Below are 17735 nucleotides of genomic sequence, written 5' to 3'. Positions count from 1 at the left end.
GGGTTTCTGCCCTCCGGGACATCCCCGGGCACCAACTTCCCGGGGGGCTGAAACTTTTCCCCATGGTTGCGTTGAAGAAGCCAAGCGGCGCTCGAGACCCTTTCTCTGAAGGCCTGAAATGGCACCGGGAAAGGTGGGTTTTGCTGGGCCAGTTCGTGGCGTGGGCGAGAGTCCTTAATTTTCACCCCCCAAAATATATGTGTGTGTGTACATATATATATATGAAATTAATGACATCCAGCGTCTTCGGGCGGGTGCGGCCCCTTTAAGGCGCGCGGGCGGCGCGGCCCCGCCCCGCCCCGCCCCGCCCGGCCCGCCGGGGCGGCTGTGGGGCGGCCTGAGGGACCCGCCGCCTCCTGCCGCGCCGCGCCGAGGCAGGGCAGGGCAGGGCAGGGCAGGGCGCTGCTGGGCCGGCGCTGCGGCGGAGGGGCGGCCCGGCCCCGCCGGTTGAACCGACCGACGGAGCGGCGAAGCTTTGGCGGGGGGAGACAGCCCCCTCCCCCTTTCCCCCCCCTCCATGGCTCTGGATTTATAATACGCGGCGCAGATGGCGGGGCCGGGTCCCCGCGCCGAGCGCTGCCCCGCCGGCCGCTGAGGCGAGGAAGGGAGCGGCGGCGATGGGGGGCGGCGGCTGCCGGCGGGATTAGGTAAGGCGGCGTGTGGAGGGCATGGCGGCGGGGGGGGGGGGGGGCTGCCCCGGGTGTGGCGGTGCCCGGAGCGGGCCCGGGGCCGCGGGGACCCCCCCGCTGTAGGCCGGGCGGGGGGGCCGCTCCGCGCCAGGTAGGGCTGCAGGCGGCCGCCGTTACGTAAAAATGAAAATGTGCCGCGGGAGCTGCTCGCTGGGGGGAGAAACTTTTTTTTTTTTTTTGGTTGGTTGGGTTTTTTTTTGTGGCTTTTTTGTTTGTTTGGTTGTTTGTTTTCTTTTTTTTGCCCTCCAGGGAAAGCGCTGCCCAGGGAGCTGCGGGGTTTGGGGGTGCTCGGGGGGGTGCCCCGCACTTTGCAAACTAGCGGGGACACTCTGTCTGCGGGGTGGGGGGCACCCCAAGGGCCTTTTCTTTACAAGCCCCCTCTTTTTTTTTTTTGTTTTTTGTTTTTTGTTCTGTTTGTTGTCGTCCCCCCCCGGCCCCCTTTTCTCAACTCTGCTGTATTTTCCGGCTCCTGCCCCCCATACCTATTTGAAGCCGGTGGTTCCAGGCTGACACGGCAGCCCGGGGACATTCATCCGCATCCGAGGCGTTGCTCGGTGCCGGGCTCGCCCCGGTGCCCCCGCCGTGTGTCATTGGGGTGTCGGGGACCTGGCCCCGGCCCGCGGCGGCTAGAGGGACAGGGCTCACTTATCTGTCGATGTGGCGTTTAGCGGCTGGTGTGTCAATATTTATGGTGGGTAAACAGGGCCGGTGTCTGCAGGCAACAAGTGTACGTTTCTCTAAACCCCAGCTGCAGTCTCTGGAGTGATTGCCTCTTTTTTTTTTTTTTCTGTCGATTCTTATAATTTCCTGTTCTCTCTTCTCCTTCGGCCCTTCCTCCTGCTCCCTTGCCCTGACAATGCACAAAGAGCAGGCTGCAGTGGGTGCAGGCAGCTGCCTGCCATGTGGGCTGCTGCCAAAGCCACTGAAGCAGCAAAACCTCCAGGGCTCCGGCCCTCCTGGGGCTCCCGCTGCTCGGGGCGAGGGGCTGTTGACCCTATAAACCCATCTCTCCTTCACCGCTTTGAACCCTGTGGATGTCCCTGCCTGTGCAGCCCGGCATGCCTGCAAGCGCTTCTGCCTGCGCTGGAGGCTGGGTCTGCTCCCTGAACTTTGTGTTTTGGGTCAGCTAAAGAATTTGCCTGAGAGGACAGTGCTGCTGGAGGTGATCTGTGTGGTGGGTATTTCCTAACGCGTTTATGGTTTGAACTCTTTCTGCGACCTCTCCCTCACTATTCGCACGAAGCAAAGGTTGGCGCTCTGAATGCCTGGAAATGTCAGGGTTTTGCTGAATCTAGTGTTTTTAATCTGGCTTTGGTGGATGTGATGCTGTTCCGCTGGTATTCCTTGGCCACATGGGGTTGAGAGTTTTTCCATTTAGCGTAGAGGTTTTTATCAGCAAGGTTAAGTTTTAGTTTGCCATGTGCTTTACAGATAAAGGTTTGATGCTACTACTAATTCATAAAAGGAAGGAATCTGAGTTGTGACAACTGGGTGAGTATTTGCGTCTCTTCTGAAAGTGGTGACAAAACTGGAGGGCTTTAGTGAAGCCCTGCGTTCCTGGATGGCTTTAGTGAAGTCATACTGAATTCTCTGAGTTTCACTGCTGACTTGGTGGATGACTTTGGGACCTCGCTCAAGCTCCCATGTGCCTGGGTCTGCCAGCTCTGAGCAGAAGCCATGCCCTGGGTGGGGAATATGGTAAGCAAGGCTCGCAAAGTGTTTTGAGGCAGAGTCCCAAGATACCATGGGAGGGAAGTTGTGTGTGTGACAATATTTTATAACATCAGTTGAGTAAGTTTCAGGATGAGAGAGATTCTTGCAAAATGTGTTTAGTTTATTGAAAACAAATGCACTCAAACCTCAGTTTGTTGTTGCCAAAAGGGAAAAAGTAGAAGCTATTTTTGGTGTGAGAGAGGAGATGGGGCACGCACATGTCTGGGGCGGGAAAACACTGGTACTTTGTTCTTCTGGCTTCATGTGGGTGGTGGTTTCTGTTATTTAGCTGTGTGTTTCTGCCAAGTTGCAGAACATACCTGGTTCTGAAAACCCTGCGGAGGTCAGGGCCAGCTCTGCGGAGCTGTTACCGGGCCCGTATGGGAACGCCTCCCACGCCGGCATCTCCAGCGCTGGAGAAGTGGGTGGATGCTTCTGGCTTCACACCTTTGAGCGCCAGGGAGGTGACTGGCATTTTTTCACGACGGGATCTGGACTGAAACCATAAACTTGTTTCACGCAAGCCACTGAACAGCTGCTGCTTGGCAATACCTTTCACTTGCTAATGGCTGTGGTTGGATTTGAACCAAGTTGCCTTGAGTGGAGGTTGTACCAGTCCCTGGAGCCATTCTGCGATAAATCCAAAGAGGGTTTGGTTCAGGCTGTGTTCATGTCTTGTAATTAGGAGATCCAGTCTGGTAAAGGCAGTTTTGTTATGATTGGCAATGAAGGCGTGCATACAGCTGTGCCGATAGCTATGTGTGTTAAGAGAGCTACCTGTCTCATCACGGCAGCTCCAGGCTGCGCTGGCTGGAATTGGGTCATAGGAGATAGCTTCATCTTTTGTGACATGGCTGTAAATTATTTGTCCCCTTAATGGCTCCTGGTGTTCTTCCTGCTGCTGGTTCTGGTTGTTTATGGCCTCTGCTGTAATACAGTCCTGTTTGTGGTCAGATCATCATGGGAGAAACCTGCTTGAAGTCAACTATAATTTGCATGTTTGAGATATTGTCATCTTCGTGGCTCTTTGGGGAAGAGGAAAGTTACGATCTCTCCAATTTCTGGATGAGCAGGTAGGAAAGGAGGATTAAATCGGTTAAACTTTTGGAAGTGGGTTTTGGGTGGCTGATTTCAGCAGTCGCAAAGGGGCGTGGGTTTGAGACGGCCTGTGTTTGGGGTGCAATACTACCCATCCCTGACCTGATGTCTCATTCTGACCCGATCTCTAGACATGTCTGAAAACTGAGGCTGGGGGGGTTACGTGAAGTTCAGTGTGTCAGAGCGAGTGCTGGTGAAGAGGAATCTCTTTCCCCAGGAGCAATTTGCCCGTTCACTGCAAGGGCTTGATACTCCCAGTAGCTAAGTGCTGGTTCCTTCCTGGGTTTTGTGCCTGCGAGCAGTGATCCCCCAAATACAGACTGGGGACTAGATGCAGGGGTGCTTGAGGATGGAAATCCAGTGTAATGTGTCCTTAAAAAGACTGTTACCTTTGTGCAGCTGCATTTGTGTGGACTGTGGCTTGCTTTGATCTTTGCTGAGAGATTCAGCGGAGGGCAGGGTTAGCTCTAATGGAGCTAGAAATGAGGTATAGTAGCACGCAGTCACCTCTGATTAGTGACAGAGGCTTTTGCAGCCACTTAAGGATTTGGGCATCGTGAGGTCATGGATACTCATCTAGGATGCTGTGGCATAGGCTCTTACATGCTTTGAAGGGTCCTTTCTGTGTATTGACATAGGAAAGTGGTGGAGAATTGCTGTTTATGGCTGGACTTGTGCTGGCACACAGGTGTCAGGGTCTCTGATTTGCCCTGTAATGTTGAAGGGATAGATCTTGGCATCCCAGCAGAAAACGGAAATGTGTATCGCTTAATGAGCATGGCTAGAGCAGAGATACTGCCTAAAAAAGGACTGAAGAGGGGAGCTGGAGCTCCAGAACAAAGGGCACGAAAATGCCTGCAAAAGCCTGGTCTGACTGAGGGAGGGATCTGGTAGGAAGGGGAGGAGGACAGAAGAGCAGAAGGAAATGAGTGATTTGGCACTTTTGGGAAGTGAACCCTGACCTGCGCACGAGGCAGCAGCGGGACTGTACTGGGAATTGAGAAATCAGGGTTGCACCCCTAGTCCTGCTGCCCACCCCACTTATCACTTCCCTTCTCAAGGCCACCAGTTCTCCCTTCCCGCCAACCTGCCTTTGGCAACTGGAGGCTCTCTCAACTGGGGTGTGGGCTGTCCCTTGTTAAAGGCGAGGAGAGTGCCCGAGGAGGGCATGTTTCTGGTGAGCAGGCCGGTGCTCACACGGTGCTGCTGCCCCTGAGTTCTTCATGGTGGGAAGCTCAGCGAGATGGCCCGTGGTTGTGGTTGGACAGGCAAGAAGAGTCGCTGATTGCTGTGGACCCTGCTGCTAACGGTGCGTGCTTGGCCGCTGGCGCGAATTTGGTTTGGAGGTGTCCAGAGAAGGAGCCCTGCTGGCAGCAGAGAGGTGACTGGTGCTGGGGGAAAAGAGGTAAAGGCTGAGTTATATGGCTGTGGCCATCTATCACAGTGCTGGGGCTGCAGGAGAGCTGGGGCATGGTGGGGTGAAGAGGGAGAGCAAAGCAGCCGTCGTGGTTATGTCCCTGCTGGGTGGCACGGAGGATGCTGATAATGGTTAGTGCTCTCAAGCACTTTATAGCTGCGGAGCACTGAACAAACATTAACGAATGTAAAGGATAGTAGCTTTGTCTAGTTACAGAGAAGGGAAGTTAACTCCAAATTAACTTTATGATCCGTGAAGCTGAAGGTTATTTAAAAAAATAATAACATAAATGAAAATGCTGAAGTTTTCCAGAGTCGCTGAGTACACTGCTTGTTGTTTAATGCCTTCCATTCTTTCACTCCCAGTTTGTGTTTTTGGCTCAGGAACAAATTACAAGCAATATCAGCTTACGCTTGGATTTGAACCCACATTACTCTTAGTCAGCTGAAATATTTCCCCTTATCGCCGCTCCCATAATGTTTATTTTAGACCAGATAGCATCATGGCTTTTCTGCTAGCTGTAGGGAAGAAGCCAGTCTCTGAAACAGCCCAGCACCTTGGAAAGAAATGATCTCAAAGCCGGTTTGGTTTCTGAATGAGATACAGCTTCATTTTCCACAGAGAGCTTTATGCAAGGCTGTATCCCAGAACGGTTTCACGGCGTTAAAAACCCAGGAGGTGGCAGATGGATGAATTGCTGATGGATTTAAAATCGTATGACAAACATAAAGCATTCAGATGTGAGGCCAAGGCGGGAGCAAGGTTGCAGGGGGAGGTGGAGGCAGAAAGGTCAAGTAAGTTATTCTGGTCAGGAGGAGATATACGGTCAGAGGCAGGCTCCAGTGGGTTCTGCCTACAAGGGGAAGGGAAGGTCTTCAAGAGGAGGGATGTGGTGAGGAGCGTGTTCCCATCAAAGGGCAGGGAGCCCTCCTTGTCCCACACTGGTAGTGGGAGGAGGAGAATGAGGAGGAGGAAGGGGGCCAAGTCCAGCCTCAGCAGTGGTGGTGAGGCCAGGAGGAGCAGGGCTGCCCTGGGAGGAGACAATGTGGCGGGGCCCTAATGGTTTCCTCCTGTGGGAAGTGGTCTGAGGGAGAGTGCCAGCACCCGGGGAGACAGGGGATGGTGCGGGTATTGTGTCTGGTAGCTGCAGCCCTGGCTGCTGCTCTCCTGGTGCTGCATGTGTCAAGGGAGGGAGAGCCGGCAGGATTTCCTCTCTGTGGTGCTGGCTCCCGGGTTAATAACTAACCAAGCAGTCTAGGTTTATCCTTTCATTGTGGAAGAGAATTATTTACATAATACCACTCGGTGTAATCTTTAGCATTGTTTCTTTGGCGTAATACTGGACAGAGTGGCGGTGCCCAGAAATGCAGTTTTGGCCCAAGTATGTGGGAAGTTAACCCTTGCTGTCTGGGTGTGCTCCCTGCCTGTGCAGAGAATGGGCTGTAAACTGAAGAAATATTCCAGTGGTGGGGCCATCTATCGTGTAGTTTTTGGGACCTCTGCGTCTTCTAAACCCTATTTTCTGCAGGCTCCGGCCTGGTCCTTTGTGCTAGTACCTGAATGCTTCTCACCAGCTTCCTAAGCAACGCAGTTAAGATTTGTCCTGTGCATGTTAGGGCAAGAGAGTGGTTTGTATTGTGCTCTTCTGTGTCTCTACATTGAACACGGCAGAAGGAAAGAAATGTGTCAGCCTGTGGGTGGAGGATGACAGGATTTGGGAACGTTCCTGGTGTGGATCATACAATTGTCTGTGATCAGTCCTTGAGCACTTGCTGTCTTCCAGGTGGGCAGGTTTTGTACTCCTCAGGGAGTGTGTAATTGCAAGGGCTGGAAGTTTAGGTGGTTGTGTAAAGAGCTGGGGCCTGATTATTGTAGCACACTACAGTGAAGGACTGAAACCTGGCCTTGGATTTCAGTGGGATGCGGTGGGAGAGTTGGATGGGTGAGTAGGATGGCAGGAGAAGTCAAGCTTTCTGAAAATCTGCCGGTACCTCCAGCTGTGCAGTGCTGGCTGGAGAGGGTAGAGGCTGCCTTTTCCTCCACGCTGCGGGATGTGTGGGCTTCTAACAAGCTGTGGCAAACAATGGAAAGTTGGCTTTCTTCTGAAAATATTTTAAAACCTTATAAAATTACTCCAACAGCTACATTTTTATAGGACCAGGTCTCAGCTGTGTGGTACTTGATCACTTCGTAAATAGCTCAGTCATTGGCCTCTGAAAGCTACTCGAACACGCAACCCCCAGTGCTGCAGAAACACTGGTTAGCACATAGTTTATCGGTGGCTGCACCTGGCTCATACAGCAGAAACACTTTGCAACTCTGCATAAGTGTTTACTGCTGAGGCCTCGTGATTTCTTTGGCCTGATGGTGCAAGGAGCTGGTTTTGCAAAGTCTGTGAGTCCTCAGTGATTTACACTGGATTTACCCAGTGGTACATGCACAGTCCAGGCTGGACGGTGGCATGTGCTGACCTCTCCGGACAACCTTGCTGGAGGGTGATGCAGATCCTGTGTCAGTTTTATGCTGGTGGTGTGGATGTTACCTGATCAAGCCTGAAACTTGCTGCAACAAAGGTAACTTGTTAACACCCTCCTTGAACCAATTACACCTGGCAGGGTGAGTTTGTGTTGGATCAGCACTGAGACGTGTGACTGCAGCATTCCCGATCCACCTCTTGAAGCCCTAAAGCTTTGTCAACTGACTCGTCAAGCCCTTGCCGTTACCGTCATGCGATTCATGATATCATGTGGTATGTAGATCTTGGGTGTGTAACAGAGCGGTGGTGTTTGGCATCCAAACTGTGTGCTGGGGAAGTTTCTCCAGTCATTTGCCTGGGGATGTTTTTCCTGCATCAGGACTTTAGATAAGTGTCCCCTCTTCTGGCACAAAACTTCCTTCTGTTTGGCAAGGGGGATGACTCTTTCCTGTTGGAAAGACTTTCTTGATCAAGCCCTTGTTTTTCTGCAGGCACCATGTCATACAATTCCATTAATAAACTTTTCAAGCTCCATCTTGAAAGCAGTTACAACTTTTTTTTTTTCTTTCCTCCTTTGCTGCAGAGTTTCAAGCTCATGCCAGAGTCTCAGCTTCATTTCTAGGTCACCAGTCTGCCCTTTCATTTCCCCCCTCACGCTGAAGTTGGCCGGCTTGTTTTGATTTGGTAATATGTGAGGTGGTGTCCACAGACAAAACCAGGCAGGCCAGTGAAATTCATGTTTCCCTGCAGCCTTGTTCCTGTTGTATGTGTGTGTGAATAATAATTTCCAAATGCTAGACCAGAGGTGATTAAAAACTGTCAAAGAAATAAAGTGCAGCAAAGTCTGCGTTATAGGAATCTGTGTGTTCAGTGTTTTGGGAAAAAAATCTCTGAACAGACAGTGGAAAAAGCCTTCAGTATTCTTATTTAGGGCTTTCTAGTCTTAAATAAATAAAAAATTAAATAAAAAAGTCACTTACTTGCGAGGTGCTGCTGAGGCAGCCTGGGCGTATCCAGGCTATGCAGGAGGTGGGATGCTGCTGGCTGCGTGCAGGGGCATGGGGTGGGTAGCGCTGCCTTTCTGTGCTTGCTCTGCAGAGTTGTTTGGGATCCTGAGCTGCTGTTGAGGTGTTTTTGCATGATGAGGCACAGGCACCTGGGCAGCTAGCTTGGCTGCGGGCTTGTGGCTGGAGATGCTGAGCATGCTGGCAAAGGGTAGAGGGGTCAAAGGCTTCTCTGCAGCCCGAGTGGATGTGAAGAGCTGAAAATCCTACTGGGGAGCGGCACACAGTGTCTGTTGCTTGCTCTGAGTGAGTACAAGTGCCTGTTTTTTCCTGAGCTGTGAGGCAATGGATGTTCAGAGGTTTTTATGCAACTCCAGTGTTGGGACCGTGAAGCAGTTGTCATGTCATCACTTAGATGCGTTGAGCATCTTTATTTTTGGAGCAAATGATCCTGCTGACAGCACGTATAGGAGGTGTCAGCCAGCCCTTTTTTCTTCTTCCTATTTTTTTTTTTCTTCATTTGTAGGTTTTAGTCTTGGCTTTGCTTTGCTCTCTTGACAGGGTAGCTGCTAAAAAAATTTTGTTGTTTTTTGATTTTTCATGTCTGTGTGTCTTAAGATGCCATGATTAGAGATGCATGTAAAGAGCTGCTGCGATTTTGGTCCAGAACCCAGTCAGTTGCCAGCAGCGTTCTTGAGGGCTGTGTGGTGATGGACTGAGAAACACTGCAGGATTTTGAGTTTTCTCCAGCATTATGAAGCAAAAGTAGAGAGAGATGCCTGTGCATACCTTAAGGGTTGTGCTTTTGTTCTAACTCTCTTGCTGTGGAAAGCTAAGGTTTGCATCTTCTCCACTGACTTTGGTGCTCATGATACCTAGAGCACTTCAGTGAATGTCCTTAACCTCTGCTCACAGCAGGTGACAGCTGAGAAATGGGAAGTTTGGTTTGCCCAGCAGTGGAGCCGTGCACCACAGGCAAGCTCCCTGGTTGCTCCTGCTTCCCCTCCCAAGGATAGTGTGAGTTTTAGTGTCTATTTCAATGGGACCAGAACTTTAAGCTCCATCTGTGGCTTCTTATTTTTTTTTTTTCCTTTTTGAATGTGTGTGAATTTCTTCTCAGCAGGAGGCTTTATTCCCCACACAATGTATTATTGTGTTTGTCTTGCTCTAGTTCCTCGTTTTATGCGGAAACACCTTGAACCTTTGGCTGAGCTGGAAGACGGGTGCAGAGTCAGACCCGTGGCTGCAGGCGTGGGGCAGTTCCAGGAAGAACGTGTCAGTGCATGACTCTTCAGCCTTGAGTTACCCGGTTGCTGCTTGAGGCATTAGACGTGTTTGGCTAACTCAGACACTCCCCTGCGTTTTGATCAGGCAGTCTACACGTACTTATTTTTGTTTTATGGAGGCTGATCCCTAGGGTAAAGAAGGCTGTAGCCAGAAATAAGTGAGTGTTCACACTTGCCTTTATGAACTTCTTCAGTGTTTTGCCAATTAATTCTTAGGTAACTGGGGCTAAAATACCTACTGTAAAGGACATGGCTAGGAATGCTGCTAACCTGGGGCCTGATCCTTTCTTCACTCATTCCAGTTTTGCATAAACTCAATAAAGGTGCCTGTGCTTTCTTGGCCCCTCACAGTCTGCTGTACGGAGCCACTCAAGTGGCAGAAGAAACGTCTAAATAAATACAGCAGCTTCACCTTGCAGTCTTGCCAAGTCAATTTAGTGTGTATGTTGAGGAGGCAGAACAATTAGTTATGGAGACAAATGGGTCTTCTCTGTGTTCTGTGCTCCCGTCAAACGGCCAGCTCCGAGTGTTGTGATAAGCATAACAGTGAAATCTGTATTAAGCAACCAATTAAGGCACCTGCAGAAGAAGGGGAGGAAAAAAAAAAAAAAAGGAGCAGCTTAACATTAACCTGCTAAGAAAGGTGGAGCTGAATTTTATCTCTTAATGGGTTTCAGTCTGTCAAACAAGGGTGATTTATTCTGCTTTTTTTCAGAGCATCTAGCTGACTTCTTTTAAGCTGTATTTTTGGGATATGAGGGCTTTGGTTGTAGTGCTGGCTAAAGGAGTTTGCTACCTCACTGCCCCTCACCATGTTCCTATCCCAGTGTTTCTCCCTTCTGTTATTTTTGACCTCAGTAGTTGAATGAATGTCTTCACCAAGTGATCGTGCTTTTGGTTGAGTGGGCACTTATTTGGGGGTAGTATGGGTACTGCAGAGAGGGACAGGGTGCCAAGGGACAGACAGCCTGAAATTAGGGAATAGTGGCTGTAAAATTCTCCTCTAAATAGATTTTTCTCTCAATCCTACTCTGCACAGACCTGTGCTTATCTCTGATGTGTCTCCCTTTAGTAGGGGACAAACCAGTTTGGCTACAGGTGATACAGACCCTCATGTAGGGTTTTATTTGCATTCTGGCAGCAGCAGTGATTTCAGCCTGGAGTTGTGCTCAGGCAGTATTGGTAGAAGTTAGGTCCTTTCCTGCCGTGATCTGGGAAGGTCCATGGTATTTGTTCCTTTTCCGTGGGCTGGAGATCCACTGCCTGGTTCAGAAACGTGTCTGGGAGTGCTCCTCTGTGGCAGGGTTTGGGCTTTTCACATCACCCTCCATGTACCCGTTACTGCTTTGTGTTAGCTACAGTACCTTTGTTCTTGAACCTTGCTTGAGCTCCCTGGCAGACTCAAGTGGTTCGTGTTTTTGTGCCTTTAGCCCTGCACCCCCAGGGGAGAGCTGATGAAGAGGAAAGTTGGTCAGATGCCATCCTCTGTGCTCTGTGGCAGCTTCTGCAAGCATCAGTCATGGCTCAGTTAGATAGACACCTGATGAACAGAGAGAGAGGAGGGTCCTTTTCCCAAGAGAGTTTAAAACCACTCTTCTATAGGAGCTTTGCTGAATTGCAAATTGCTATTTCTCTCCCACTTCTTTTCTAAATCTGCTGCTGTTCTAGAAGTGGCAGTAGTTTTTACTCATGTGCTCTAGTGCATGGATGAATGTGTGCTGCAGTGTAGAGTTGTAAGTGATGTGACGTAGATCATAATGTAGCCAATGACACCTAAAATATTTGCTTGTTTGGGGAAATGCTGTACCACACAGTGGTCTCTTCCCAGGCACTAGGGATAAACAAGGTTCAGCTGTATTTGACATGGTGTTTGGAGAGATGGACAGCTTTCTGTCACTTCCTTGACAGATGGGTTTTGAATTTTGAAGAGAAAACAGAGCATCTTTTTGTTTCTTCTCCCGCTCAAAAGCAAACAAAAACCAGGTGGAAGGCAAATCTCACATGCATTCTGTTTATTTCCGTGTGTGAATGCATCTTCTTGATGTGTCATTAACCTGGTTGCTCTCTGGTGCTATTTTTAGCAGCCTTATGATCTACGGACACGGAGCTCTCTTGATAAGTGTTTGTAAGCAGCCCAGCCTGGACTTGGGGCGGGGGGGTGGGTTGTGCAGAGCCGGGGGTGTCCCGGGGTGGTGGGGTCAGTCCTCCCTGTCCTGCTGGGGGGACTGGAGGAGCTGGACGCAGCTCCCCCATTCCCAGTCCCACATAGGGAAATCTATGTAAAGCATTACTCTTCAGTTCCTGTGACCATGGTAACTGACTTCGATACATCAAACTTGACTAATTAACCTAATGGAGAGTCGTTTCCAGGCTGAGTCTCTCCCCTCGGATTTCAGAGCAGAACTTGTGTTGTCTGATCCACCAGCAGCCTCCGCAGCCAGCGCTGACTTTTTCAGGGTGGTTTCTCTAGCAGATTCTTGCTCTCTCTGAGCTGGGATGGATGGCTCTGAACCAGACTGTCTTGGGTGCTTCTCTTGCTCTGCATTCCCCCCTTGTTTTATGATTTCTCAGATTCCCATGGGAGAAAGGTCCCAAACTCGGGTGGGAAAAACTCGCTCTGATTTCCTCCTTGGACCAGGTGAGGTGAAAGTGAATACTTCTCTGCATCTCTTCTGTTTCTGACTGTACTGCAGGATCTCTGCCACCCTGACTTTTGCTGTTTAAAATCTGGTCAGATCCTCAGGCCTGAAAGAAAACAGCACATCCTGGAGATGTCTGTGCATGTCTTTGGGTTTCCTCATCTTAATGTACTAGTTAAAGGCATTGCTACTTTGCACTGTTTCTCCTGGGTTTAATTATTATTTCAGTGATTGGAGCTGCAGACTGCAGCAGGGACTTAAGAGTTCAGCCTCAATTAAAAACCATCCTGTGTCAGGCAGATAGTGGCAGGCAGCACTGTTCTCAAGTGTCTCCAGCAGTCCATCTAAATACCATGTGATTGGTTCAGTTGAGAAATCTGAGTAGGCAGAAAGCAGTTTCTGGGATAAACCTTATGAGTGCTTCTCAAAATAGCCTGAAAGCAAGGATTTGCTTTTGCAGCCGCTCTTGGTCCTTGGGGCCGGTCAGAATTTTAGGTGGATTACTAAATATTGCTAACCTCTGATCTTCAAAAATCATGAGATCTTTTTTTTTTTTTTTTTTTTTAATGCTGCCTCTGGTATGTTTGAACTTAAATATTTGCATTTTCATGTCTTTTTAGCTTTAATTGTAAGTACTGGGACCTTCCTTGCTTGCGATTCCAGCTTTTTATATTTTTCAGCAAAGCTGAAATCACCATGCAGTTGATGACCTCGTGTTTGACCCTTAGAAACCTCTTGGGCAGCCCAGCAAACAAATGTGCTGTGAGAGGAGCACATGAGAGCAGCCTGAGCCATTACGCTGGTCAGTCATTGACTAGGACTCTTGTTTTTCTTCCTTTGAAGATCTGCTTAATCATTGGCATTGCAACCCCCACTGTGCTGGGCACCTGGAGGGGTTCACTGTCTGCTCCCAGTGATGTCCTGGGTGACATGGGAGAGATAGCAGGGGGGCTTTAGAGTGTCCAGTGCTGTAATCAGGTTTTACTGGGGAAGAGATTGTCATCGATATCCCTGGGATTTGGCATCTATATAAATACATGAGCTGAGCTCTATGTAAGTGTGTAAGTTCACGTCAGTTCGTTTGCCTGGGAATAGGGTAGGGAACATCCCAAGACTGTGGTCCTTCCGTATAATCCCAATATAAACCATAGATGATGATGTGGGGCTTGCTGAGGGTAAATCCCTGTAAATGCTGGTGCAGCTGGATGCCAGTGACTGCTGCAGACATGGCTGATTTCAGGCATGATTGAGAGACGGGGATAAAAATTGTGTGGCTAAAACTGGTACTGTCATACTGGTGGAGACTAGTGCCCACAGACCTGGGTGCTGCATGGGTGACTGAAAGTTTGTGAGCAGCTCTGAGGTATCACGGTTATAAGCTGGTTTTCTACCCATATTTGCTGTAATATTTCTGGGTGACACTGAGCATTCAGGAGATGCTGCAGAACTGAATTCTGCAGCTCGATTGACACAGGAGAAATGACAATTGTTTCTTTTTGTTGGGAAAAAAAAAATCAATCTGCTTGTATCAAATGCTCATGATCCTCGCAACTTGTGGCTTGGAAAATGGGATAAAATTGATAGTGAGGGCTGACAGGCATGTGGAGAGAGGTAAGGTCCTGGCTTTCTGTGGGCCTTATTTCATGAACTTGTCCTTCATGTGTTTGCTGATGTGTCAGTGGAATTGAATTTTGTTGGCAAAAATGTGGTTTGAACAGCTATCATAGATTCACTCTCAATTGCTTTCTGAAGAATGATTTTAAGCTAAGTTTCCAGGAGCATCCCTGCCCCTGCTGTGGCTTTGGCTGGTCTATTCTCCCCTCCCAGACCGGCTGCCTGCACGAGGGGCATCTCTGCGGAGCGCTGTGAGAGTTTCATGCTCGCTGTGTACTGAGCAGAAACCACAAAAAATGTCGTTTGGATGACAGTAATTTGGAGTAGCTTTAGAAAATAATTTTCTGCTGGTGGATAGTTCCAAACTATTTCCCTCCACATACACACACACACACCCCACACCCCTCCTTCCCCAAAACAAAAGAAGAGATGAAAGGATTCATTAGGAATTATTCACTCAGCTCTGCCGCCTGTCTGAGATCTGGCTGTCTATGTTCATCCCCCAGCTCAGGGAAGGTCAGAGGGCATCTCCCTGGGGAGGATTTGCTGTTGACTGAATTGCACTCTGTCATTATCCTGCTGGATAACGAATGCAGTGGCCTCATTGGCACCGGCTTCAGAAAAAGAACGGTCATCTGCATGTGGCCTTGAGGTGAGAGGCAAAAAAATCTAAGGAGAACAGTGTGGAAAACCTCATCTTGTGGGAAAGATACAGGATGGACCCAGGCAGTTTGGCACAGCGGTTTGCTTGCCGTGTGGCACTGACCAGGTCTGTAGCTGCTCTGGACCTCTGTGCTGTCTTGCTCTTCCTTGGGAGGTGGGTGAACACAGGAAGAGGGTTTAAAGGACAAAACCCCTCCTGATGAGGTAAAGCTAGTTAGATTTGCTGCTGTTTTCCTCAGGGGAAAATGTGGCATGTTTGTGACACAGTTTGAGATCTTCTAATGAGATTTAAACCATTTTTTTTTTCTGTTTGTTTTGATTTCAAATAGGTTTCCTGAAAGAAAAAACATACAAATCCCCCTGAGCTAATTGGTGTGTGATTTGAATTCAGCTGCTACATTGGAAGAGCTTTTCCAGCAGCTGATCTGAAAATAACCTTTCCCACAATATTGTGGGTTGTCAGTCAATGCTAAAGGATCTTGAAGTTGCTGGTGGGGAGGAGAGCGATGTGTTTTGTTTGATATGCTGCGTCTTTTAGTTCGAGCGTCATAAAATACTCAGACGTGTGAAAAAGACCCTAATGGAGTGAGGAGTGAGGCTATCAGAGGGATGAAAGTCTTGGTAGCTGGAAATGAGTAAGAAGCAGTTGTAGGTGTCAGAGCCCCTTGGGCTGCCTGAGGAAGTAGATAGATCTGAAGAAAGTTTACATTTTAAGCACCAATTTCTGATGTTACTTACTGCCTTGTGCCTTGATCTTCTGTCTGCCGGAGACTTAGAAGGGCTTGAGGCTGTGCCCTTCCAGCGTCTGGCTGCACATTGCTGAACTGCAAGGGGGTGGCCAGACACAGCCCTGCGAAGTAAAGTATTAAGCTTCAAATGTTGGTCTTCGTTGCCTTTAGGCTAAGTCGCTTCTCTGGAAGATGCTGTGATAAAATTGCTGGCCCAGGTAATTTGCATCCTGATGACAAGCAGCAGAGAGGAGGGCAAGAGTTTGTGGGTCTGCTTATTGCTGTCATCTGTCTTGCAATCAGGATTTTATGAAATGGCCTTTTGTGTTACAGCACAGTGTGTGTGAGTGCATATTTAAGTGGTTAGCAAATATATCCAGTTGCTAGATTGAATCACATCACTGTCTTAACAAATATAGATGGTGATGGTTCACATCTGGATGTCCTGACAGTACAGTACAGGAGGAGGTGGTCTTAGTGAGTTTTAAATCTTATACCAGAAGCAGGGTAATAATTGCTTGAAATCACTGTAATTCTGCTGTGAGCATTGAAGGGTGTAAAATTATCTTGTGCTGTAATAAAACAAAAAAAAATACAGCTGCCTGGAAAATTCTTGTTGCTGTAATCCAGCACAAAGTGTGTGGGACTGGTTGTGAATCAGTTTAATTGCTTTTGGGGGTCTGATCCTCCAGATCCTTATTGCTGCAAGAAATCCTATGCAGAAGGGCACTTGTCTTTGGGCTGGTGTTCAGCTGTGCATGACCAAATAGTAGCTTGTAGCATTTATGAACTAGGGCAGAAGCAGATCCCTTTATTCAAGCAGACCTGTATAAGCCTTCAGTACTCTATACCAAGCCCCAAATTTGCCTATGTTATAAATAAGTATGTGGCTGTGTGCTTGTGTGTGGTTTTTTTTTTTTTTTAATAAGCTGAAGGCAACCCCTTAAGCTCTTTTCTGCAGGTCTGTTCAAGCTGGGGCATGGGGAATTCCTAAGAGGATTATCATGGTTTACTTGATACAGAACTTGAACTTGAGCAATGGCTTATCTTATCGGTGATAAAAGACATGGAAATGAAGTTTACGTAACTGAAGAGGCCTTGAACATGGCTTCCCCCCCCCCCGCTGGAGTGACAGATCTTCTGAATTCTTCTCTGCTCACAATTGCAGTGTTTCTGCTATCTGGCATGTACTGCCCTGGTACTGCTGGCAATCATTTATTTCCAGTGCTGTGTTTGGAGCGGTTCCCCAAGAAAAGAAAAAGAAAGGGGTGGAGAGGGAGGGCTGCAGAGGCTTAGCAGGAGAGGCTGGGAATTTGCTGCTTTTGCTGGAAAGCTTGGGGTCTGAACTGGAGAGACTGGCGCTGGATCACAGCTTGGTTGCAAGCTTCTGCATTATACTGAGCTTGGCAGGTCATTTGAAAAACAGCAGAGAGCAGACCCACTTCACCAGTGACAGTCTCAAAAAGTTGTGAGTAAACTTGACCCTGAGAACCAGAAAAGGCCTGGGAATAGGCAAAGATGCTCAGTCTGTTCCCAGTGAATCAGAAAAAGCAAATGAGTGGGGAGGGCTGGGGTAATCTCTTTGGTGGCAGCTAGTAAGTAAATGCAGACAAATATTTGCTGCTGTACTCTGGCTCCACTGACCGATGGCTCTGGTACAGGGGGGAACACAGGGTCTGTGCCTCTGCATGGGTGAGGGAAGTGGTGAAACACCCTGACTGTCACTGCCAGAGGAGACCAGCTTGGACATTGTGGCACAGCCGTGGTCTCTCCTGACCCCCCCTGTGCTGCATATGCCTGCGTGGGGACAGGCTGAGCAGCTGTGTGCGCAGCAGGGCTGCTGAGCAGGACAGGCCTGCTCACCTCCCCTGGTGCACAGGCCCCTGTCCTGTGCTTTGGAGAGGGAGATACGTGATGCTCAGCAAACAGCAATGTGACCGGGAGCTGGGAAGAAGAGAGGAGCCTTTCTACCCTGCTGGATTTCGGTGGGTTTGGTTGCCCTGGTGTCTTACACTTGCCTTGTCTGTGTTGTGTGGGAGGAATTTTATTTTTTAAGCTCTCACTGTCACAGACTGTGACAATGCCACAGAGGTCCAGGCAGCGCTGTGCTTCCCACAGAAGGACTCAGCAGACATTCGAAGCCTGGCAGGCTGACAGCACTTATTAGAGGTAACCTTCAGGAAATGCCACACACAGCCCTCACTGAGCTTTCTGGCTCCCGGCACATACAGTATTTACACCATGCTTCTTGAGTTTCCCTGAAGGCTCTCAGCCTGCAGCTGCCTTTCTGTGCTCTGCCACCTGCCCTGTGTCCTCATGCTCCAGTGCCTGAGGTTGGTACTGGCTGCTGGGCTCTTCTGGCAGCAGCCCACTGTGCTGGAGGGGGCTGTTGACACCAGCTCTTCCTC

General features: G+C 49.2%; 1 protein-coding gene across 16 annotated transcripts in view; it reads left to right on the top strand.

The window, feature by feature from the left end:
• The first annotated feature begins 306 nt into the window (after positions 1–306).
• NCOR2 (nuclear receptor corepressor 2) overlaps positions 307–17735 on the top strand; it is a 256199-nt gene continuing 238770 nt past the window's right edge. For all 16 annotated transcript variants that reach the window (XM_042805509.1, XM_042805506.1, XM_042805498.1 and 13 more), the window contains exon 1: positions 307–647. The gene's annotated coding sequence lies outside the window, so the exon portion shown is untranslated. The remainder of the gene's footprint in view (positions 648–17735) is intronic.

The sequence above is a fragment of the Tyto alba genome, unplaced genomic scaffold (assembly GCF_018691265.1).
Source record: "Tyto alba isolate M040663 unplaced genomic scaffold, T.alba_DEE_v4.0 Super-Scaffold_44, whole genome shotgun sequence".
Lineage (NCBI taxonomy): Eukaryota > Metazoa > Chordata > Aves > Strigiformes > Tytonidae > Tyto > Tyto alba.
Note: the sequence above shows the minus strand (reverse complement) of the source record. Positions and strands in the feature narration are given on the sequence as shown.